This window comes from Numida meleagris, chromosome 4 (genome assembly GCF_002078875.1).
Source record: "Numida meleagris isolate 19003 breed g44 Domestic line chromosome 4, NumMel1.0, whole genome shotgun sequence".
NCBI lineage: Eukaryota > Metazoa > Chordata > Aves > Galliformes > Numididae > Numida > Numida meleagris.
In genome coordinates, this window is record NC_034412.1 from 19,657,592 (window position 1) to 19,680,843 (window position 23,252).

Genomic DNA, 23,252 nt, shown 5'->3' on the forward strand with positions numbered 1-23,252 from the left:
TTTTCAGGGTCCATCTGCTATGTGATGCATCTTTCCTTATTCCACCTGATTATTGATTCCTATTTGGGTATCACTGGCCTTGCTGAGACTCAAGGAGGTGAGATTTGGAGGGGGAGGTAGCATCTGTTATTAGGACAAGTGTGACATTGTTGGGGCAGGGGTAGGAGGTGAGATTTGGGATGCACAATGCCCACTTCGCATTTTCTCACAGACTTGATATAGCAGTTTTTATATCCAGGAGGACGACTGCCTTCCTCACCTGAGCAGGCGCTGAGCATGAAGATGTTCCTTTTCCCTGTGAACTTCACCTCACTCTTCTAACACCATCACAGCTACAACACACAACTGCAGCCCTATCCTCACTCTCACTGGAAGTCAGTTAGACCTACATTAGAGTCTTAAGGACCACCTGTACCACCATGTTCCTCTGTTTTCCTCTTTTCCTCTCACTGTACCTTGCTTTTCTGCCAACAGTTGGCTTCTCTCCATGCTTTTCCTTCTGCATAGTTCCCCCTTCTCCAGGAGAGCTGTAGGTTTAGCTTGGTCAGGGTGATGCCAGGACCCAGTAAAGGCAGTTTGCTTTTAAAAATGAATTAAAAAAAAATCAACTCAGCAGAAACCCACTGGCCATAATTGCTTTCCTAGAGGTCAGGAAGAAGAAGCAAGCAGTTTTGATACTTTCCTTGAGTACTCTCTTGGGCTCCAATTATTTTCAGCTCAGGGTATTTTCTGTGACAGATAAGACTTGTCTGTCTCATAATCCTTGCTGGCTCTCCCTTCCAAACGCTTTCCCAATCTTGACCCGAACTCCCCTAAGCTTTCTGCACCCACATCATCTCACAAGCATCTGCTGCCTGCTACCCCATGAGGCGTCTCCTTTCACTTGCCGGGGACCTGTTTCTGATTACTTTGCTCTGATATTCCTAGTCTGTGGGCTGGATGAGCTGGTTAACAGGAAATGCCCACCCATCCCTCCAGCTGATCTGGACCTCTGTTTAATCTTCCTGATGCGCTTCTTTGCTCTGCTGAAACATCCCAACTCATTGGCTGTTCCTCATATAGAAGCTGTTCCAGACTTTACACTGTACTTGTTGCCCTTCTGTGAACCTTTCCCAGCTGTATTCCTGCTGCTTTGCACCTCTGCATCTATGTGGTTACACAACCCTCATAGCTACCTGGCTGCTTAAAGGAGGTTTATGGGCATTTTGTGTTGCTGGAGCAGTCAGAATTAGCTGCACGTTTTGGAGGAGCTGGCCCTTATTTGCAAAGGCTTTATTACATGAACCTTTTCAGCAAAACTGCAATTATTAGGAGTCCTGAAAGAGGACTCTGCAGCTTCCAATTACAATTCTGGCTGCATCCGATTTGAATGTCATTTGCTATTTAGGGAACATTTGAAAATGCATTTTAGGAGGTGTCTTTCATTTCATTTATAGAGGCTAACATTACTTCTAATGCTAAAGGAAATTAAAAAGTACTTCCTGCTTAGAATCAATTAGTTTTAATGAAAAAAAAAATTGGTTGCTGCATGGTGGCCACATGGCAGCTTCTCTGTAGAGAGAAGAAATCAAAGCAGCAGTGCCAGCGTTGTATCTGTGCTGCTTTGCAAGTTCAGCTACACCCAGAGCTGCTTGGTAAATCTCTGTTGGCTTTTGAAACAGGAGACATGAGGGCTTGCTGCAAACCAAGCTGGGTCTGCGGTGAGGAATCACCTACAAATGGTCACTAGCTGCCAGCTGATGTGTCAGCAGGTAATTGAGTTCAGATGGGCAGATGAGGTCGTGTGCCATTTTCCAACTTCACCTGTCAGAAATTCAGCAAAATCTAAGGGGTGATGCCTCAAGAGACTTTGCTTTGGGTACTGTGGTGGTAGGATCAGGAAACTTCTGGTTAATCCGGCCACATGCATTTGATTCAGATCAGATGTTGCCATGTTGTTTCACCTTTCTTAGATTATCCAGATCTCTTATTGCATGGGTTTATATTGGCTAAGGGAAGGAGCTGACCTGACACAAAACCTGCTGTGACACGAGACAAGAAATAGTGGCCTTAAGTTGTGCCAGGGGAGGGTCAGGTTGGATATTAGGAAGAATTTCTTAGAGCGGTGAAGCACCAGCACAGGCTGCCCAGGGAGGTGGTGGGCTCACTGTCCCTGGAGGTGTTCCAGAGCCATGGAGATGTGGCACTGAGGGACATGGTCAGTGGCACAGTGTGGTGGGGTGGGCTGGGGTTGGACTTGGGGATCTTAGGGGTCTTTTCTGACATCAGTGATTCCATGATTCTATGGCTTGAGAGGGTTTAGGCCACAACAAGGCTCTCAGCTGGGTCAGCACTGTGTTCCCACGTGAAGAACAGAACTCACAGTACCATCAAATGATGCCTGAGAGTGCTTTCTTGTGCCTGCGTTCGTATTTACTCCTTCCTACATGGAAATATGCACAAGTAGATTAAAAAACCAGCTTAGTGGCTTCTAGCATTTAGTCAAGTGACTGTTGGCTTTTTTCAAGGGTTCACCAAACTCTTCTGAAAACAGGTTATTATGTGTCAGTTTGGAGCCCTTTTGTTCGGCCTTAGATGTTTTTATTCCCTTTGGGGTATTTACTGAAAGAACAAGAGGAAAATAACTCAAGGTGGCATCATGCAAAAATTTCATGTTGAGAATGAGAGTGCTACATTTTGGCTTTTTGGGGAACACAAGTGTGATACCTTGTCCCCTTTCAAGTCAAGAGCCAGTTTAGAAGTAAAGAAAGGAAAAGGAAAACCCCCTCAATCAAAATCCCACTGAAAGGAAACACTCAATTGCACAATTTTCCTCCCGTGTGTGTGGGGAGAGGTGGTGGGGGGAGGCTGGCTCAGCAGGGTGCGAGAGAAGGGACCGCATGTGACAGATGTTGATCGTGTGGTTTGACACTCATGCTCACGTAGCATCAGCGAGGATAAGGAGACGCAGGAATGTAAGCAAAACTGAAAATAATTAATCATAATTGAACTTGCTCATCCAATCCACTTCTACCTGATCACGCAGCAGAAGAACTTTTATTTTTTAAATTTAAGATGCATATCATTAAGGAATAAAGTAAGGCATATATTTAATCTCTGGGAAGTATTCCTAATCTGGTTTGCAGCTCAGAGTCCCCAAAGCTTCTTGACTAGGAAACTCTGTTCTGTATGGGCTGGACCTTTGGCTTGATTTGGTTGATGTTTTTAAGCTGAGTAAGAAAGCCATGTGTTATGCACAATGGATTTTGCAGGCAGAGATTTAATAAGGGGGATTCATTACATTTTGTTCAATGGTGCTGTTATCCATATGCCACTTTTCAAAGCCTTTGTACTTCCTGAAAGCATCTCAGCGTGCTTGTAGGCTTGTCTGGTGTTTTGATTTTGCTTGAAAATGGAGGGCAGAGTGATGGTTATTTATGATATTTAACTCCGACTGTAGTTGTAAAGCGTTCCTTTGGGAATATATGCACGAACCAAAATGATGTCCATATTCACTCCAGAGTGACCGATTGCTTAAAGCTTTCACAAGTGCATCCGTGTGTGGTTAAAATGAGCTGAAATCTGGAGCTTGTGGAGGTGATTAAAAAGATTTAATCAGACATTGCATTATGTTACATCATCCTAGTGCTGACATCTGAACCTGAGAGATGAGAGTCCCCGGTCTGGGCTGCCCAGCAGCAGTGGGGATCAGAGATGGGGTGGGATGGAGGGAGAGATACACATGCAATAGGAGCACCCAGTGTGGGAAGATGAGCCTTTTCCCATGATAGTCTGAGCCATGGAGTGTGCTGCAACCTGGCATCCAGGAGCTGGAACGCCCGCTTAACCCTGGGGGTTGCGATTCATTTCTGTGTTCTGGCCTTCCTTCCCTCTTGCTTGTTTAAACATCAATAATCTCCTTGGTACAATGGGTATTTGTTGTTGGACTTAGCGGTAAAGCTCCTGCAAAGCTCGGGGTGAAGACAGGGAGCAGCTGGCAACATGTTCCTCTGAGGGCTTCTGCTCTTGTCCCCGCTCACCTCTTCATTTCACCCCTCTCTTTGCACTGCCGTCTCTTGGTGCTCCTCATTCCACTTCCTTGTCATGTCTCTGTTCTAGGGACCTGCCGCTTGGACCGCAGGGTTCCTGGCTGTGACACCAGACCCCGATGGGACTTCCCTGCCCTTGGTACGAGGTAGGACAGATGCAACCAGTGAAATACCTGTCCCTTTTTTATTTCAGACTTCTGAAGTCAAAACGGGTGGCAAATCCTGTTTCCACTCATTCTCTTCATTAAGTGAAGGGAAAGAGGGAAGCGCTGGGGGTCATCCTCAGCTTGCCTGGCCATTGTGGCAGCTCCCCCAGGGGCAGTGTTTCACCTACCCCATCGCAGGGAACTCCTCAGAGCAATCTGGCTGGACCTAAGCTCATTCCCACATAAACATGCGTGGCTCACGCTAACGCTATCTTCTCTTGCACATTCTGGCCTCTGGTGGCACGTGCCCCTCAGTGAGCAGGGCTGCACAGAGACATGAGCCAACACGGGGTGAGCCCGCGCTGCCATGCTGCACATTCCCACTGCCTCGAGTCAGGTCAATGTTAAATATGACCACAGGCAGCTCGCTGAAAGATTTAAGCACATCGGGCTCTTGCCAGCCATGCAGGTGAATGAAGGCTTCCCTCCCTCCCCAGCTCTCCATAGAGACCAGCTCCCTGCTGCCCGGCTTGCCAGCCAGCCACACGCTAATTGGGGCTGTCATCAAAAGAAATGAGTTTCCAGGCGAGCTGAGTTCAAGCAGGTCTGGATCTGAAGTGTGCAGCTGCCCATTCCCTTTTGTCTCCCTTCCCCTTCTGTCTTTCTTTTTCTTCCCTCTCCTCTGTTTCTTTTTGATTTTTTTACTGTTTATTTTTTATGTTGAGGTTACTCATGTAAATGCGCTCCCTGAGCAGGAGCGGCGGAGCTGGGCATACAGAGGAGCACGCAGGCAATGCAGGGCTCTGCTAACCAGGGTGAGGGGGTAAGGCTGGGGACAGGGCTGTGATTTTTGGCATGAAGACCTCACGCAACTGTGTGCTTAGAGGGCCACAGAGCTGCTGACTGTGCTAGGAGCCATTAGTGCTATGCACAACCATGCTCAGATGAGGATGCATCCTTGTGCCATAGCAATTCCCTTCCACTTTGCATCTCTGAATCCCTCTGAATAATCTCTACCACTCACTTGAGGATGTGTGCCCCCAGCGGGGTGGTTTGGCCCTTATGCCAGGAGGAGGCTTCTCTTTGGCCTCTTAGTTGGTCCTCAAAGCATCAGATCTGTGCATCGATCTTTTGTACTATTCTGGTCAAACATGTCACGTTCCCTTGCTATGCGGGCAGTACACTAATGGACCCAGGCTCAGGATGGATTTTTTCCCCATTTCATCTTATATTGTTAGGCATTAACGCTGGGCTCTGCTGCTGCCCGGAGTGACCAGGATGGATTATTCCTCTTTCAGACTCCCTTCTCAGTGCAGTGCAAATGTAATTTTTGTCCTCAGAGCATTCCCAGTTTTAACAGTGCTCTTATCACTCTGTTGTCTCACTCTTTCACAGCTACAAGTGAAAGAGGGACAAGTCCTTCTGTGTCATGCCCATAAGAAATTCAGGCGTTCTTCATTTCCAGCAATTAGCTATCAATCCATTCTGAGGGCCATGCTCCAGCTGTTGAGGGCTGGGATTGACCTGGGGAGGAAGGGATCACACCACGATGAATATGGGACTAGTTTCACTTAGTGCTGTGCTGAAAGCCATGTAATTAATTGAGTGAGAGGAGACAGAGCGAGGCCTGGGCTCTCCCACTGCCCCTGCACGAGCTGATGGGAAGTGAGGGACGGCACCAGCAGCTTGGACCTGTAAATGTTACCTTACTCTTGCGAATGCTTTACCCTTCATGTCACCACACTGTCTGGGCTGGGGCACCACTGGAAGCATCTCCCCAAACCCCAGTTCTTCAGTGGGAGAGATTCTTGGGGGGCAAACAGGGCATTTTCTCTAGCTAGCAAAATTCATGCTTTGGGAGGTCATGGAGCCAAATGCCACCAGTGGGTTCCATAAAGGCTTGGATGATTTTACGGCCAGTAATAACATTTGTAGTTATACATGCTACAGTAAGATAAGGCTAATCAATTCTCGTGCTTCAGGTCAGCCGCTGATTGCTGCTGGGGTCAGGAAGGAATTATTTCCTCACCATTTAGTTTTATTTAATTGCCCAGATGCATTAAGAACCTTTTAATTATTATTTTTTTTCTCTTCTCTCCTCTGAATACTATGGAATTAAGCACTTCCAGAGACGATGTTCTGCACTGCTAGGGCACTGCTGCTCTTGTCTGGTAGGTCAAATCCTGCCTGTATTAATAACCCTTCTAATGCTGGGGTTTTTGCAGGAAGCTAGCAGGGTGCTTTTGCTCCCAAAGAGGATATTTCATGAGTGCTCTCAGTTTGGTTCCAGAGCTGGATGAGAATTTTCCACCCCTGTGCTGGTTACATGGGCATAGGAATTGCTGTAATTCTTGATTTCTACCTTACACTTTAAAAGAAAAAAAAAAAAAAAAAGGACAAGAAAAGATTCCAACTGGGGCAAATCCAGATTGAAGAGCTTTGTTTTGAGTTGAGTCAAGTTGTTTGCTTTCAATGAAGCAAAGCCTGCAGCTCGGAGCAAATGCAATGCTAGAGAGCTTCTGCCAGAACTGATTTGGGGGAACTGTAATTGAGATGCTCAGTTCCTTGGCATGAGCTGTCCTATTAGGGTGAGCTCATCTTCACTGCGCTCTGCTGTCCTACCCTCACCCATCACAGTAAACACAGCTTTGTAGAAATGCACACTGTTCACATTTGGCTCTGAAATAACCTTGCACCATCCTAATTAAGGTAAAATCAAGCTTTTCTTTTTGTTATGAAGCTCACTTTTGGTGAAACTTCATTAACTGCTGGCCCTGCTGATGGGTTGCAGCCTACCTCCAGGCCAGCCCAGGGCTTGTTCAGAAGCACTGCTCTGTTTCAGCAGGGAAAAAGATAGATGCAATCCAATTGAACCAAAAATTAGTAAGCCTTTCCCTCTTTAGATGAAACCTGCAAAATAGTTTTTCATTTCAGAAGCTTTTCAATGAGAACCTGCTTTTTCCATGGAGTACGGTGTTAAAAATTAATTTTCTCATTTGATTAAAAAGACAAAAAAAAAAAAAAAAAGAAAAAAATCTGGGATGTTTGAAATATTCTCTTTTAAATTGAAAGTTCCGATCTCTCTGTATGACTTCCAGATGAGCTCAAGTTGCCCCTGTTTCAGACTGAACCACTACAATGCTTGGATCAGATTTCTTTCCTGATATCTTTTTGTTTCTATTTTTGGGCAAATTTTAGGAATTGATGAAGTTTTGCCTGATTCTGGGGAGGGAAATGCATCAAGGATCTCCCCCACTCTTGCAGGAGAGTGGCAGCGTGCCCTTCCCTACTTTAATGTGACATGTTTCTTTTAACGGGAATGAACAGGAGAGTTCCTGCTTTCATCTTGGCTGCACCAAAATATTCTTGCTCCTTAAAGTCTCAGGCTTGTGGGTTCTGGCTCAAAGTGGGGTCTGTCTACTGGTGGGATGAAGCAGTGGGAGCAGCAGGTTTAGGGTGCAGCGATGCACAGTTCGCCATCCCCACGCCTCCCTTCGACTGGGGGACTGGGCTTTTGCTGGGGGTGGTAGGGAGGGAATCTCTATCCTGATTCTGCAGCAAATCTTTCCTGACAGGTTTCATGAAGAAACAGAGATAGAGGCTAAATGAATCCTGCTAAAGCCTCTGCGTTCGGGGCGAAGTCTGCAAGATTCAACTTTCCCAAGGAGTGGTAAGGACAGAAAGAGCTGCATGCAGCTGAAGATATCCATGATTTGTGCAAGCAGGTGAGCACTGCAAGGGCATTCATTCTCTGAGCTGATGGCAAGACCTGCTGGGCTGCCACACTCCAGCACCCGGTGGAGGGATGCATCCTTCTGTCCATCTGTGTCTGAGTGTGCCGCAGCGTTCAGCATGCTCCCGTCTAGTGAGAGATGGTGATACATTGAGGATTATTAATTAGACCAATTGTAAAACTTCGGTGTGAATCGCTCCCTTCTTTCTCCATTTGTACCCGCTTGCCTTCCGCGATCAATTAGCTGCAGCCTGTCAATATTTCAGCCTTTTCAATACCAAGGTGGTAGTGCTATTGTTCATGCACTGAGCTGCAGTGTACAAACCAAGAAATCATTACTGCCCTTGCTTTAATATAGGTTGGGAAGAGTGGGGTTCACCTGCAGCTCTATGAAAAATGCAAGGGAAATGAATCATGCATTGCTTTAATGCTTTCAGAAGTGGTTTGCAACGCGCTGGGCAGAGGGGGCTGAGGGAGGTGTGAATGTTTGCTCACTGGTGAAAACCCCTCACACACCCATCGGGGCTTCTCAAGTGATGCTGGCTCAGTTTCACCCCCCGTGGCCTCAGCTGTCTCATCTCTGAATGTAATGTTCAAGTTACAGCCGTGTTCCCTCTCGAGGAGCTGCACCGAAGAGAAGGAGACTTACACCTGTTCTCCCAATTGGAAGAAAATCTGCTGTTATTGTTTAAATGTCGAAACTTTAAAAATGCAAGTCAGTTCTTCATTCTGCTGCCGCATAACACACTGTGCAAATGGGAGAAGCTATGTGACTAGAAATTGCAGACAAATTCAGTATTTCCTCTAATTCTTTCCATAACTTCATTTATTTTTGAAATACTCGGTGGATGCATTGCCCGTTTACTGTCTCTTTGCATTGCTATCACTTTTTCTGCCTTGGCTGATGAAGCACATTCATCATTTCATTTCATTTACTGTGGACAAATACAGTTGCTCTTTAATAGCAGCTTGCTTAGGAAAGGAATGTCTGGTAAAATGGTAAAGCGGTAAAACAGAGTAAGAGATTTACAGGGAAAAGGCAGAAATAGTGTGAAACTGAAGAAAGCTGTCTGGTGACACCAAGCCTGTTGCCAGCATGCTGGGACTGCTTGGTGGCTTTCCTGAGAGCTCTGGCAGAGAGGGAGGCAGGGAACACACAGATTACATCCCTGCAGCCTGTGAGGGCAACGAATGCAGGATTCCCGCACCTGTGGTGGTTTTGAGAGAGGCTCTTCTTGTTTCAGTCCCTTGAAGTGTGTGCTGCCAGGTCTGTGCATCCCATGGATGCCGGGGGAGGTAGGTGAGGGAACGGCCACAAAACTGAAGGACTAAGAGCATGTGTGACAGCTGGGTGTCCACCCATCTCTTGGGCGTCGGTGCCTGTAGTCCATCAAAGCTGTATTTTCTGAAGATGCTCCAGTAGCTGCTGCTGTTCCTTAGGGCAGCAGAGTGCCACAGAGCTGCCTGCCTGCAGCAAAGGCTGTCCAGGGATGCTGGCTGATTGCATTTAATTTTGGTGTGAAAATAACCTAAACCGACTGAAATAAGTGTTTCAGAGATGACATCTTGATTGTAAGCCAGAAGTGGGGGCTGCCTTGGATGATGTTTCCTGAGCATTTTCTTTGGCAGTAATCATCCCAATAGCTGGTCTCAGAGGAGGGTCACAGATGAGAGTTATTAGCAGAGGTTTTTACGAACGCGAGACTTGCACTCAAATTTCAATTCAGATAAAATATGCCAATTGAAGTGTATCTTCCAGTGTCGCTTTTGGGGAGAGAGATTTTATTAACACCGATTGCATGGAAACAGAGGTCAGCCATGCTGCCCTTGTGGAGATAAAAAGACATTAATGCACTTAGGCTGTGACAGCGAAGAGTGGCTGGTTTTATTTTATGTTCCTTTTGACTTCAGTGGGAGTTTTGCGTGAGCAGTGCAGGACTTCTGGACCCAAGTTCAGTCACAGAGCCAGCCAGTGGAAACACCCGGGAAGAGGCCATGGAGGAGCAGCCTGCTGTCAGCACAGGACATGCACATCGATGGCAAGGTCTAGAGTGACTCCAGCTGTTGCTGCGTGGATTAATGGTGCGGACCGTGGGAAGGCTGGAAGCGCATGAATCCTAAGGATGGGAAGGTGATTGCAGGCAGTATGGTGCAGACACTTGCCACGTTCTCATCTCAGTGTTGTTTGGGAGGGCTGGAAATGTGCAGTGGCGTTCTCCCACCGCTCAGCCGCCAGCCTCGCCCCGCTAAAAGCCCGAGGTATTAAAGCTCTGCAGCACGCGTGGCTCCCGCCTGCTGCAGCCACCTGTGATGATGGATGTATCTCTTAGTCCTCGGCAGGAATTGTACAACACCTCATGGCTGCGCTGCCCGATCGATTAGTACATCTCCTTCAATCAAGCAGGCTATTTTGTGCGAGCCTCGAGCTGGCTCTGCGAACCGTGGGCTCCCACCTGGTGGTGTGCTTTGCAGCACGTAGACCACCTCCCCACTGGAGTGGTTGGGATTTGCTTCTGCAAAAGCTTTCTTCTTCTAGGTCATCTCATTAGAAGCTTTCTGATAAATAGGCTGTTCGACATTTTTTGATATAAAGGTCAACATCCTCAGATAGACTCAAGGATTTTAAGATAAGTGGAGGAAATGGCATTGGCAGGCTGATTTTGATAATGATACTAATCTTGTATCCAATCTTTGATAATGATACTAACCCCTCAGTGCACTGCTCATATCTCTGAAAATGTGGCTGGTATCTATTTTGTCAGAACCAATACCTACTAGCACACATTATCTTTACTGCAGCCTTCTCCTCGTGTGTTGGCTGCCATATAAGATGCACATGTGGAAGCTTGAATAGTTTTCAGAACAAATTCAATCAGAGCAAGCGTTTTTGTCTAAACGTGGTTACAACCTCCTGAGTCAGCTTCCCCAAACCTGTTACTAGCCTGCTAATTAATTAATAAGAATTAATTAGTAATTGGAAAACATGAGAAGCAGTTCAGCGGAGTGCTGCCCTGCATCATCCTGGGCAATGATTTTGAAGCACCTTTCATGCGTTATGTGTCAGAGGAGGTTTCTGTTTGGGGTCAGTAGAAATGAATTGTTAGGGCTGGGGAGTTTTGTCCTTTAGTCCCAGTGGTTACAGTACCTGGGTTGCGGAGATGTGGGTTTGGACCTTTTTGGGCTATCTCATGAGAATGCTGAGGCTTACGTTACCCTTGTCTACACCCTTGGGATTGTCTCCTTGGTTAATTGCCTAATTGGTTTGAGTTGTTCATTTGTAATTGTGTTGCCTTGGCCACTAATGCATGGAGAAACATCCTGCCTGTGTTGTCCTCTCTGGTTTGACATTGGCTTGGTTCTTTTTTTCTCAAGGGCTTCACATCCAGCATTAGAAAGCAACTTGTATGGGTTTGCTTTCTCCCCTGAGTGATTCTGGTGCCTCTGTGCATTGCTGTACACATCCCACAGCCTTTATCCTCTGTATCTGCATCACTCTGCCTCTGGCTCAAGCCAAGGGCGTACAGATGCTGGATTTCTTTTACAAGGTGCCAAAGTGACTTTCTGGTGTCTGAGCCAAAACACTGGAGTAAATGCTTTCCCCATCTCCTACCATACCAGATTCTGAAATCCCAGTAGAAGCAACTTATTTCTGGGCCGCTTGCTGTCAGGGTTTGTCTGTCCTAGCAGAAGATAGTTTGCTATCTCTGTGTTTGCTAGGCTCTTGCAATTGCTTGCTCCCTGCAGAGAGAAGTATAAAACTCCTACCAGGTGACATTTGCAGAAAGAAATCAATTGTTTATCAACATCCCAGCAATCAATAAATGCAGTGTTAGGTGCAGCTATCTCTATCAGAGCTCAGCCTTGCTTGCTAAGGTGGCGGTATTTTGGCTAAAGCCACTCATGGCTTTAGTTAAAGCAGCTTGGCCATTTCTGTAGGACCAAAGGATGGATCTCGGAGGCTCTTGGAGTGCAGTTGTAAGTGAAGCAGTGCCCACTCACACATCTTACAAAGTCCCCAAGGACTCCTCACTATATCGGACATGCCCCCGTGCCTATCTTATTTTCCCCTTCCTGGTTTTCTTGTCAACCTGGCTTAGCCTGGAAGAGATGGGATGGACAAGGACCTCATACAAGGGTTGGGTTCCTGCTGGAGGGCCCTGTGTGCCCAGGGTTCCTGCCCCAAAGCTTCCCCATCTAACCTCAGATCTGCATCCTCCTACTGACTGCCGTGTGGCCAGGATGCCCTCTTACAACAAATACCTCTTGGGCTGGAAGAGTTAACACCAGCAGCTCACAGACACGCCAGAGAGTTACATCATGTTGCTGTGGAAACTAACTTTCTGAAATCACAGTGATGTATGGTAAAGCTTTGGGTCAGTGGGTAATAAATTCTGTTTAAAAAGTGATTTTTTCCCCATCTGCTGATGTAAACATCATTAAGAGAAATGACGGCTGAGAGATGGATTTCTTTTTATATCAATTTTCAGACAAAGAAAATAATTTTTTTGTAATAAAAAAAAAAGTTGCCAGGGAGCAGAGAGTGCCATAAATAATGAAATAAAGAAAAAGCACCAGTGATGGAACAGAAATTTTCCCTGGTGATTGGTTTACAGCTTTCTGTGATTTAATGGAAACTTGCAGTTGCCTGCAGTGTGCCTGCAGCCCAGCTGCCTCCACGGAGACCCTTCCCCAGCCATGGAAATGCTGGGGATGCAGTGTGGGTGAGTCTTCTCAGCATCCCAGCTCCTCTACTCTCTGCCTGGTTGGCCTGCTCTGCTCACTGGCTTTGCAAGCAGCAGTCTAAACCTCAAGCTTGGAGAACTTCAGGAGATCACTGCAATGCAATTCTTCTGTGCTGTGCATTGCCTTGGCCTGCCCGTTGCCGCTGAGGGGTGTGTTTCCTACCAGCTGCACTGTCTGGGCCTGCTATGCTGCTGCTGGGATATACTCTCTTTTATTATTGTTATTATCATTATTATTATTATTATGTTTTCTTGGTTTTGTTTCCACCCTTCAGAAGCCAGGAGGGTCTGGAACAAGGCAGCAAAACTTGCTTGGTTTAGACAAAGCAGTGTGACAGTCCCAGCTAGCCGCAACTACGCTACTGGGAATGCAGACAAAGGTGTCACTGTGATTAATGGGGTAATTAATAAGCAATTAATGTGCTTTAGAGCATGGCTCTACCTTTTATCCCAGCCATCCACTAAGCACTGCTCCACTCTCTCTGATGACCGACAGAGTGCAGAGCAGCTTGGGCTGATGAAGATGATGGTCGCAGACCTCGATGCCTCCAAGAGCACCTCCGTGCCACTGCACTGGCACAGCAGAGAGTCTGCTTTGGAGGGAAGGAGATGAAATTTCTGTTGGTTTGGTTTCGTTTGGTTTTGGAATGCCCTTGAAACAAATGCTCGAAGTTTTCTCCTCTGGTGGCTTCTCTGTTCATATCCCCAAGCTCTGAAAGCCGGCCCAGGTGCAGATACCCCAGCTGGCATCCCAAACCCACACTCCCTGGCCTGCAGATTGCTCTAAGCTGCTCCTTCTTGGCACCCCCCACTCAGCCTGTGCCTTTACATCCCCTCTCACAGTCAGCCCTGGTCTCCGTCATGCCTGGGTAGGTTCTCTCAATCGTATGAAATCCCGTCAAGGTGCTGTGTTAATGGCAGAGCTGAGCAAGAAGCATATTTTCCATTTCCTGGAAAATTTGCAGAGTTTAATTTAAATGCATTTTTTTTGCTCTGAAATGTCCCTGTGAAACCATTAAAAGTTGTTTACATATTTTGAGTCAATTTTGGCATTTGAAAGCAATCGGAATATAAAAGAAACTTCTAAGTGAAAAGTTGTTTTTAAATGAAAATCAAAGTATTGCATGCCCTCAAAATAATGAAACACGATGTTTTGATGTTATCAAAACACCTGGGTCACTGGTTTGCTTGGCAGCAGGAGTGCATTGATACCGACATGTTCTGGTGAAGCATTTTTTTTTGCCAGAAATCGGCGCTCTCTGGATGGAAGATCCCCAGGCAGCTCTGGCAGCGGCCAAATCTGGCCCGCTGGTGCAGTGCCATCCTTTCAACTCCCCAGCCTTAAAGCTTGCGCTCTGTGAGCTGTCCCCAAGGCTGATAATTAATCAGTAAAGCTACTCCATAGAGAAAGAGGGAAGATGATAGGGCAAAAATAATGTTAGCAAGCGGTGGTGCAGCTGCAGAGAGGAACATGTCTTGCTGAAGCACCCAAAGATATTAGAGAGCACGAATGTTATATTGCAGTGTAATGAAAAAGAAATGAACGCGATAAAACATGGTGACGGGGTCCGGATTTGCACATGGCCTTTGAGCCCTCTGATGTGCTCTTATGTTTGTAGGCACTCATCTGAGCACTGCATCCAGGAGCACAGTTTGCACTTTGCCCCTGTGTCCCAGCTTTTGCAGGCTTTGTCTGTGTGAGCCCCACTCAGGAACTGCTGGAAGGAATTCAAGGACAGAGGCAGAAAGGTAAGGCAGCTCCGACACGGCAGAGATGAGAAATTTTGCACTTTGTCATAGACTAATGGAAACAATAGCAGGAATGAAGGCTGACTGGTTGCTTTTAAAAAGCAGAGAGAATAAAATGATGCGTGAAATGGCAAGAAGCACCCTCACCTAAAGACCAGTATGAGTGTCATTTGAGCTCGATGTCTTGGTCACCGCCATCAGTTAGGCTGCCTCCAGTTATCAAGAGCTGGTGCTACTCTGTGTGCTGCTCTAATGGCCATTTCTTGGCAGATAGAGGTGCTCAGCTGGGAAAATGCTTTTCTCAAGCACTTGGCTGAATTCACTGTGTCTTGGACACGTGCAGCATCATGGAGACCATGGAGGCTCAGGCCCACGGCATCCCAGGGGGCTCTGATATTTTAAGGGTCGCTTTTATTCAGCCCATGCGTCTGCCAACACAGCTTGCCTACTGTAACCAATGTGCTCATGTCATCATTTACCGCTCCTCCAATATTTGTGTCAACTGTGATCTTTTCTGGCAGCAAGCTCGTGTTTTGCCTTCCAGACAGCAGAGAGAAATCTCCCAACACTGCAAAAATCTCAGCACCGGGCTGAGAACAGAGCTCCCTCAGCACCGGAGGCTCCTCCACCTTGGAAGAGTCTGGATTTCTAGTCAGGTCCCCCAATTCTTCCACCTCCTTTTTGTCCACTGAGCAGACAAGGGGACAGTTCGTGGGCTAGGGAAGTTGTTTCACTGTGGCCTTAGCTTGGCAGCAGTGATGAGAGGACAAGAGATCTTTCTGTCAATGTTGTGAAAGCCATTGTACGCTACTGATATTTTTAAATCATAACACCCCATTTCCCTCTGTGTCCCCCTGTCCCCCTGTGGATCCCCAGGGTGCAGTACAGCCCACCCAATGGAGGGGGGCTGGATGCGACACACTCAACAGCACTTCTTCAGTGCAGGAGCAACTTGACTTTTACTGCCGGTGCCAAGATCATCTACAAACATAGATTTACCATCAGCCTCCAGGCTTAAGATACAGCTGTTGTATTTTTTTCTTTGTTCCTTTGCTTTTTTTTCTCTCTCCTTTGCACTAATGCAATGCTTATTTAGGAACCGCAGCCATCTGTGTCTGCTGTGGATAGCACTGTTAAATTTGCTATTGCTTTCTTTCCCCTGGTTTGATGAGACTCTCAGTGCATAGAAAATTTCCCAGAATCGCAGAGACCTTCTTTGATTGCTTTTTTGATTCCCTCTGAAAGAGATTGTTCACAGTGCTCTTTCTGTCCTGGAAGAAGGTCAGCAGCGGGAGAGCTGAGGATCCTGCCTTATATTGGGTTAATGAGGTGAATTTATGAAGAGTTGGCCAGACAAGAAGTTTGGTGATGTTAGATTAGAGGTGGTGGTTTTATCTGCAAACAAAAAGGGAGGGGAGGAGGAAGGGCTGGGACCAGCGTCCTTCCTATTCCTCCGATCAGCTTGTGGCTGATGATGAGACAGCTCACATGGGAATTGGGACGGCTGCTGTACTCTAGGGAATTTTCAGTGTTTTTCAAGTGGAAAAATTCTGCCTTAACAGATGGACAGGGCCCTATCCCAAGTTAACAATCTGGCGATCAACGTGCACAGCGGGAGGCTCAGGCACAGCTCCGTTCCAGCCAGGCAGAGCAATGATGGGTGTGTGGTTTCGCCATCAGGCACTTGGCTATTTTTGTCAGGCAAGGCAGAAGTTGATTTCTTCCTGTTTTGACACTCAGTTACTTGCAAATGGCTTGTGTGCACCCTTGTGAGGGGAGGTAAATCTTAAAAATATCTACAGAGTGAAGAAAAAACATCTTTCATTTAGGCAAAGCACTGTAAAGAGAGCTGCTCTGGACAGAGCCACCTGTCCTAGAAGTTATTTGCATTTTAAGACCCTTCTATTTGATTTTGTTTAGCTTTTCTCAGTCAGCTACTCCTTTAAATACTCTTCCATGGAACCACAGCTCCTCTTTGCAGCCCAGGCCCTCTGCCTTGCTAGTAGCCCATTCTTGGGAAGTCTAGTAACAAGTTTATCTGAAAATACTTTGCCATCTTGTGGGGAATCATAGTTCCCAGGCTTCAGGTGATGGAGGTGCTGTTTTATGCTTTGTATGGGCTTAGGAGCTGGGAATTCTCTGATCATAAACCCTTTGGATGACTCTGTTTGAGTACCCAGGTTCATTCCTTGACCCTTGTCCATGCTCCTCCTCCAGAGCAGGCTGTCTGTATGCGGGCTGCCTACGTGAAAAGGCATTGCCACCCCCCCACATGGTACAAGGAGTTGTTTGAAATGGTGATAATTAACCTGGTTCAAAACCACAACAGGGTCTGTTTCAGTAATGTGGTGGTGTAGGTGGAGAAGTTTTCAGATGTCAGGACTATTGGTTTAATTCTCTAGGGCTCTCCAAGTCCTAGTCCACAGACTCACTGGAAGCTTGTCAGCTGCTCCCCAGCTTCTTCTGATGGCTCTCCATCCTTCAAGAGCATGTGATCCTCTCCTAGGGCTACCAATGTGCATCCTCAGAACTATTCCCCGGGATTCGCTGCCAGGATCCCATGGAGCCCATGGCATGTTCAGCTCCTGCACTGGCAACATGGACTTGTACCTGCGGTGCTGAAGGTGTGTACAAACACCACTAACGCTTAAGAGCTTTGCAACATGGTTTTGCAGCTGTCATCATGATAAATGGATGTTGTGTTGTATTTCCTGCTTTATAAAATACTAATTATGTATATGATAATTTTAAGCATCATGGTTACTTTTGGCTCATTTGTTTTTCAGTTTCCAGAGACATAATATTTCAACACCCCCACTCCCATTCTTGAAATTCTGCTTTGATTGCTTCTCTTTGGCTTTTGCTTAAGGTTCCCTGCTCTGATGGGTCAGTGTATTGATCCTGCACTTTGATAAGGTCAGTGGAGATCAGCTGTGACATTTCGGAGAGATTTGCTCCTCTCCTAATGGGCTTAGTCATCAAAGAGCTTTTTCAGGGGACAGGGTAAGGGAGAGATTGAATGTAAACTCTTACATATGTTTATTTAGGCAGCCCTGTAAGGCTCTGAATGGTGATATCAGTTGAGAGACCAGAGCGTCTGCTGTGTGGGTTAAGAACTCTGCACTTATGCCACCCGCAATAACAAAACTTTATTGAACCTCCATGTTTATGACCCTTGTTAGAGCAGATGCTGTCCAGGTAGCTGACAGGGTGAGATGGCACCAACAAAGCCCTAAGGGTGAGGCACGGCCTCATGCTGCAGAATAAAAGCTGACCCAGTGCCCACACCTGGTACAGCTGCCTCCAGTGCGGTGCCTCCAGGAGCAGCTGATCTCTGGTGATTCAGAGGAAGGTGAGAAAATGAAATAGCTAGCAACATCTGTCCAGCCAAAGGAGCCTGGAGGAGGAAAATAAATAAGTGAATTCCTTCCTTATGTCTGTAGGCAACCAGCTGAGTTCTTTCAGAATGAGGTTTGACTATAGCTCCCAGCCTAATGAGGAGCTTCAGGGCTTAGCAGCAGATAATGCAGAATTTCCTGTTCTTGTCATGGCTGGAGGAAGAAGGAAGCAAGCTGAGGCGCGCACTGGTTCCTGGGCCGGAGGTGTGCCCTGCGCCATCCAGCCCCACTCCCTCCAACCCTGGGGCTTGGACTTTCTCCGAGGAGCTGGATTAAAGCCTAGCTGTCCAAAAGTTATCTACTGCTATGCTAATGATGTCAAATGATGAGGGCCCACACCCTTGCAAGGTCTTCCAGTGTTAGGTTTCCCTCCCTGCTGGGAAATGGCACTGTATTTTGGGATTTATCTGACCTGAACTTCCAGGCATTGAATCTCACCATGGCTTTGTCAAAGGCCTGGGAAGCCCCCTGCAACCTAGGAAATTTCCATGTTTAAGATGGCTAGGCATCTTGTGATCTCCCGAGCATCTCTTTGATAAGCTGAACAAACTTAGCTGAGTTGTTAGGTTTTCCATCTCACAGCCATTTTTGTGGCCTCTGGTTGAATGTTCCCTGGTGTCTTCCTTCCCTCTGAGGACACCAATGGCTGGGCACAGGCTGTGAGAGAGCAGACAGCCCAGTAAAGCTGGCTGCTTGCACACAGTTTATCTTCAGCAGCCCCAGATAACTTTCTTGTCACCCATGCATCCTGCTCAGCCAGTTCCCAAGTCATTCAGTGCCATTGCAGGGTCATGCAGCCAGCACTGAGCCCACACCTACAGCGTTCTAAGTTAATCTGGTCTGGCAGGCATGCTTTCCCATAGCCCTACAGCTCTCATGGAAGGGGATGTGCTAATGTTCCCTGCCTCTGAGTGGCCTGTGAGGTTGCTGAAGGAGGGACAGTTGTTTTCCTGCTTAAGACTCCCCACATTTCCTGGAACAGCTCTGCAGAGCTGTGCTATGCCCTTGTTAAAGTCCAGTGTAGTTTTTTTTTTTTCAGAAGGGGTCAGGTACATGAGGGTAAAAGAGGGAGTAAAAAGGAGCAAAATGGAGAGTGAAGAGGGAGCAGATGCAAATAGCCAGAGAAAACTTGGATGAATATTCACTTATTCCACAGAAAGCATCTTTAGTCCTCATGGAGCTGATGCTTTCTGAGGTAATCTCTCCCATTGTAAGTGGCTGTAATTTGCATTCTTTCTTCCCAGAGGCATTCTCTTGCATTTGGTTGCATCAGAATGTATTTCTCCATGCAGCAGTCATGTAAGGAGGTAATGTAGTTTGGGGGTGACCAGCTTGTGGCCAAGGGCCCACATATTGTTGAACAAAACCGCCTCTGTGTCATGTCATCTGCTTCATCCAGGTATGGATCCATGCTTGGTCACAGATATAGGGGCTGTCAATTGCAGGTAGACTCCACTTGGCACTTGGTAGGTCAGGGCTCAACAACCATGAGTTGTGCCTGTTGTATCTGCTGATCTCATTGACCCTCCTCTGTAACCTGCTTTGTCCTCATTACACAACCTCACTTTCTGCTGCCTGTAACTGTTTCCAGCCAAGAGCATCACTTCAGCAAATGGTGGGAAAGGTGCCAAATGGTGTGGGCAGAGAGTAGAGCATTGGCATTGATCTAAACTGTCTGGAGATCCCTGTTGATCCAGGAGCAAAAAATTTTGTTGGTGTTTTCAGACAATGAAATCAGGCCATCAAGATTTTGGGATATCCCAGGCAATGGCAGGGCAATTCAATCAGGCTGTCTTATCAGATCCTCATTGTCTCTTATCTTTCCCCTTTCTTCACTAACAGGATAAGAAATGCCTTAATCTCTTAAGGGTTAGTTATGTGCTGCTACAATGGGCAGCTGCAGCTTTTAGCGCAGTAAGCAGATACCAAACTATGAGATAGCTTAAAAATCCAGCTGCATGTATGTCCAATGACACATCTGGCCTCCAGGTCCTTCCCAGCTCATGTCCTGCACACTCTTGTGCCTTTCCAGCATGAGGCTTAGTCTCAGACTCCCCCAGGAAGGGAAGGATGTGCTTCCTGCTTGTCCTGTGCACACAGTATTCTTCTCTGTTGCCTCTTTCCAAGGTGCTGGTCTCCAGAATGCTCCTGGCCCTGCTCTTCTTGGAACCAATGGTGAGACATCTGTCAGTGCGAGCCCACAGAGCAAAGCTGAGGAAGGTCACTTCATAGTCACTTCAGCTAACTTTTTCTCAAGTGGATCTGAATTATCTCAAGGAAAAGGATAGCTTTGGTTGTTCTGGATGTGGTCCCAGCCCTATTTCTGCAAATTTGGCATTACTCAGTTAGGGAAGGGTAGTGTGAGAGTGGGGTGAGGCATCAGGTCCCCTGCAAGCTGGGATGCCACCAGATCATGCAGATGGGTCTGGTTTTGTGTCATGCTCAGGTTAATGCTTTGAAAACACTGGTTCCAGACAAGAAGCAGTAGCTCCAATAATGTTTAAACAAGCTTAAAATCTGGAGATGAAATCTGTAGACCTTGTGCAAGGAGCAGGACAGCAGAGCACTCAGAAGTGGATTTAAGACATGTAGCTGCTTTGTTTTGGATGTTGTTAAAACAGACTGCCCAGGGAGGTGGGGCAGTCGCTGTGAGGAACACCACTGGAGGTGTTCCACAGCCGTGGAGATGTGGCATTGAGGGACATGGTCAGTGGCATGGTGGGATGGGTTGGGGTTGGACTTGGGGATCTCAGAGGTCTTTTCCAATCTTAATGATTCTATGTTTCTATGGTTGTGAGGTAAAACAGTCACAGGGCTCCCATAATTCAGAATTTGTCTGAGGTTTCTCACTGTCCCCATTCTGAAGGGTAATGCATGTGCTGGGATGATTGGAGCCCAATCCAATCTGAGAGCCTCCCCTGTGGCATGGTGCAGGCTGCACTGGCAGAGGAGATGCAATGGGCAAGCAACAAAGTGCAGAATGGGCCCTGAAATGCTCTGGGATGTTGGTTTGCCAAATCTCTGTGTCAGTGGTGGTGTCAAAAACTTCTTGCCAAGAAGCATCACCAGGCAAGCAGCTGAGATTTCCCTTTTTCCCCTTCCTTTCCTTTCATCCTATTGCTCCTGTTAAACTCTCTTCACTGCACTCACCCTAATGGTCCCTCATTTGGTTTATGTCCTTCAAACTCTTCCCTTTAAACACTTAGTCATCACTTATCTAAACTACTATATACAAATATAGCTCTTTTGATCTTCCTACGTAAATCAATACCTCCTGTCCTTTAATCTTCCTAGTGGCTTTCTCTGAACTCCCTCCAATTTACTATCTATCTTTGAAAGTGAGTTGTCTTTTGGGCTTGATTCTCTACAGTTTCAAACCTCCTGAAGTCCCAGTAGCTGCCCACAGTAGGTGCACACGGTGGCTCTCTGCCACTCCGTTCATGCTGAAGTAATGCAAATACTTGCACACAAAGCATCCCCTTATGCTCATATGGCTCCCCATGCCAAAACTGAGGGTCATGCAGCACAAACCCATGTTCCCAATGTAGGTCTCACAGGATGCTGACGGCCATTGCATAAGCCATGGGGTGCCATTTGGAATTGAAGGAGAGTTGTCCTGGTTGAGTTATAGAGAGGAATTTCTGCAATAATTGATGGCCGTAGAGATGAATCTCATCTTCTCTATAGCAGTAGAGCCCATAGATACAAGCAAGCCCAAAATAAGCAAAGATTTGTCCCCTCAGAGAGGGTAATGTAGGTGTCCTTCCTGCATAGGGCAGCTCACCCTGCCTGGCTGCAGGTAGGACCTCTTGATGGGGCTAGACCATGGGCTTAGCAGGAAGGCAGACCTTGGGAAACCCATCCAAGGTGCACATAATCTCTGTGCAGGGAAGAATTGCTTTGTCAGCTGCCTGGCAGTGCTGCGAGCCCTGGGAGGTAACCTTGTCCCTTGCTTTGATGCAAGTGTCAGACATGTGCAAGTGTCCTGCACACACTGTAACCCATGTGTCTACTCTGTTGGTTGTATTATGTTTAGTAAATAAGACTATCATTGGAGTGGTCTCAAGTATGTGGCCGTTAGGGCAAAAATTAAGGAATACCTATACGGATTGAAGAGACCATTGTACAATTCTTCTCCCTATCCTTTCTTTGTCAGTTACCTCCAGCTTTCCCCTGGGACCATTCCACTTTCTAACTGGGAATGCTGGGAAAGTCATTTCATAGAATCATAGAATCACCAAGGTTGGAAAAGAACTCCAAGATCATCCAGTCCAACCGTCCACGTATTACCAATATTTCCCCACTAAACCATGTCTCGTACTACACCATCTAAACATTTCTTGAACACCTCCAGGGATGGTGACTCAACCACCTCCCTGAGCAGCCCATTTAAAACTATTACAGTAAAAATCTTTTTTTGCCCCTCATCTTTCAAAGGGAAAGTTTATAATAGCAATAACCCCTTCTTTTACCAGTGACCCCTTCTTTTAGCATTTCATTGTGGGTCAAATAAAAGCAGATCAGAGTATGAGGCAAAGAATCTCACCACTCCACTTGCCTTCAATGGATAAATGTAGTAGTGCTGCTATGAGCCCTATAGCTTAATTAGTTGCTATTCTCTGCTGTTCCTAAAAAGGATGAAAAAAAAAACCTTTGCAAAGCCTAGGCAGGCTGTCTGTGTCATATTTCCTGTGTTCTTAGAGGTGTTAATGAATTCATTAATCACTTAATGGCAAGGAGGGTCTTTGGGGACCAGTGCTGCAATTTACTGCTCCCAGGAGGCAGACTCTGTCACTGATCTAAAGTTTCAGCTCCACTAATTTGTGCCAGCAGAGCCGCTGAGCTTCTGCCTGCAGCCTGCGAGCGTTGTGGCTACTGGGAGCATCACAGCAGCATGCAAAGCATCAGGGTATGCTCACTTGGGAAGGTTTTGCAACAAGTAGTGTTCTGGCTCTGAAGAGTTCAGAGCCTGCATAGAGCGAAGGAGGTGTTCCCCAGCCTTGCAGTTGTGTTACTTTAATTCTTTTCATTGGGATAATCTTGCTGCGAAGCCAGTCCTTGCAATCGACTGGGGAGCGCAGCAGGAGCCTTGCTGACTTACAGGAAATGCAAGCTATGGAAGCGTGGCTGCATAGTCTGGTCTGGGACTGCAGGCTATGCAGTGAAAGGAGTCTGTGAATCTCTTCTAATTGAAGAACGTCAGGCTGATGTATTTTGACTGAAACTGTCAGTTAAAATGTGAATTCAAACGTTTGCATTTCTGCTCTGCAGAAAATGTTGATTATTTCAGTCTCTCGCCCTTGTTGCAGGAAAGTAGTTTGTGCCAAAGTTCCCTACAAAATGGCTCTTTTGGCTTATTTCTAATCACACAGCAGTTCAAGGAGAGGAGGATGTGAGCAGAGACCTCCTCTCCTCTCCTCTCCTCTCCTCTCCTCTCCTCTCCTCTCCTCTCCTCT

General features: G+C 46.7%; 1 long non-coding RNA gene across 22 annotated transcripts in view; it reads left to right on the forward strand.

Annotated features, from left to right (window-relative positions):
• Nucleotides 1-23,252, forward strand: part of LOC110397786 — a 115,618-nt gene that overhangs the window by 45,117 nt on the left and 47,249 nt on the right. For 14 of the 22 annotated variants that reach the window (XR_002437970.1, XR_002437966.1, XR_002437973.1 and 11 more), the window contains 4 exons: nt 4,099-4,174; nt 6,295-6,345; nt 7,750-7,899; nt 14,269-14,398. This is a non-coding gene — a long non-coding RNA (uncharacterized LOC110397786). Of the gene's footprint in view, nt 1-4,098; nt 4,175-6,294; nt 6,346-7,749; nt 7,900-9,818; nt 10,039-14,268; nt 14,399-16,904; nt 17,023-23,252 lie in introns of all 22 variants that reach the window. The other 8 variants (XR_002437974.1, XR_002437982.1, XR_002437967.1 and 5 more) reach the window with 7 other exon arrangements.